The following is a 2,132-nucleotide window of genomic DNA, read 5'->3' as shown; positions in this document are numbered from 1 at the left end:
GGGTTTCTTTTTTTTTTTTTTTTAATTTTTTTAATGTTTATTTATTTTTGAGAGAGGAAGAGAGACAAAGCATGAGTGGGGAAGGGATAGAGAGAGAGGGAGACATAGAATCCTAAGCGGGCTCCAGGCTCTGCACTGACAGCAGAGAGCCCAATGTGGGGCTTGAACTCATGAACAGTGAGATCATGACCTGAGCCAAAGTCAAATGCTTAACCAACTGAGCCACCCAGGTGCCCCATAGACTTCTTGATCTTGGTATGCCATTTTGTGTGTTTCTGTGTGTTTCGTGCAATATTCAGGCATTACTTATCCAAAAATATCAAAGAATAAGACAATTTGGAGTGTTGGAGAGCCAATATGAAATTAATTGAAAGGAGTGAACATTTGTTAATAACATGAGTGCAAGCAGATGGAGAAGGATCTTGTACTGAACAGTACTCCAAATATAGAAATAGTGTACTTGTTTCCCCCCAAAGGCAGAGGAACAATGGGGCAGGAAACCAGGGAAAGTCGGACAAACATGGCATGTTCAAAAATCTGCTTCCAGCTGAAAGGTTATCTTTGCATGGAATGAAGACTATCAAATGACTCATTTCTTCTTTTTTGCAAAACTTAAAGTGACTAATTTTATTGGTATGTGAATTAAAACATCAATTAAAAAAGAAATTAGCTTTGAAGATGTTAATGGTGATAACACATCCATACCATGGAGTACTACTCAGCAATAAATAAAAGAGAAGGTATTGATACACACAAGAACTTGAATAAGTCATACAGACATGGTGCTGATTGAAAGAAGCCAATCTCAAGAGGTAACATGCTATAGGATTCCATTTATATGAAACTTTCAAAAATACCACTGTAGCCGTAAGTGACTCTAAAAGGATAACAGGATGGGGTGTTAGGAGGTGATGGAATTGTTCTGTATGCAGGTCATGGTGGTAGCTGAAAATTTATACATGCGTTCAAATTCATAGAACTTTACATCAAAAGAAAACATGCAAAATTTTTACTGTACAATATTTTTTAAATAGAGTTTTAAAATACTGGAAAACAAAAACACTCTAAATGTGGGGGCTCTTGCAAGAGCCTAGTCCCAAAGTAGAGTTCTTAAATTTGGAATTTAAATTTTCCTTCTATACCAAAGGTCAGTGAGGCTTTGCTGGTGATTTGATTTTGTGGCCATTGATGTCCTGTTCTCCCTTACCCTCTCCATGACTCTAAGAAAGAATTGGGCACTATTCCAGCTCAATCTTTTCAGAAGCACCGTGACTACAGAAAGTAATTGCCCTCCCCTGTGAATGAGCCAGCCAAGCAGACACTGGTGGATGGTTAGAACACACCTACTAAGACCATTTTCACTGCCACCCGAGTTCACTGTCACAGCACACCTTCAGTGCTGCTATGAGGATGACACAACATGAGTAATGAATGAGAGATTCTCAGAGTGTCAGATCTAGAAGAGCAATTCTAGCACAAGTTCCTTTCCTCAGAGCAGCTTTCCAAGGAAAATCAAGTCAAACAAGCCTTCCTCAAGACAAAGTATGAATTAGCAGGAGACATAATTGTTCCTGGCGATGATATGAAACAAGTATGTATTGATAGGAATTAATACACATTCTCCCCACATCTCACCTAAGTGATCAGAAGTTAACTATCGGGGCACCTGTGTGGCTCGGGTTGGCTCTTGATTTCAGCTTATGTCATGATACCAGGGTTGTGGGATCGAGCTCCACATCAGGCTCTGCACTGAGCATGGAGCTGCTTAAGATTCTCTCTCTCTCTCCCTCTCTCTCCCTCTGCTCCTCTCCCCTGCACTCTCTCTCTTTCTCTGAATTAAATTAAATTAAATATTTAAAAAGTTAACTATCTTTTTGGAGATGTAGATAGAGCAAAATACCTATCTATCATTCTTTTATTTCTCCTGCTGATATGCCTTGAAAGCCTACTTTTTTCACACACTTATCTCAGACTTCATCCCGAACAACCCTAGAAAAAGCCACTTGTATAGAGAAAGGTGGTCTGATGTTTTGAATCATCCCTCTATGGGGGAAGAAATTATCCTGAAAAGAAGACTATAGGAATAACTCCCTGGTTGAAAGCGAAGGCTCTGGAGTCAGAAGTCTTGAATT

Source organism: Crocuta crocuta, unplaced genomic scaffold (assembly GCF_008692635.1).
Source record: "Crocuta crocuta isolate KB4526 unplaced genomic scaffold, BGI_CrCroc_1.0 scaffold18, whole genome shotgun sequence".
Lineage (NCBI taxonomy): Eukaryota > Metazoa > Chordata > Mammalia > Carnivora > Hyaenidae > Crocuta > Crocuta crocuta.
This window is presented reverse-complemented; position numbering follows the sequence as displayed.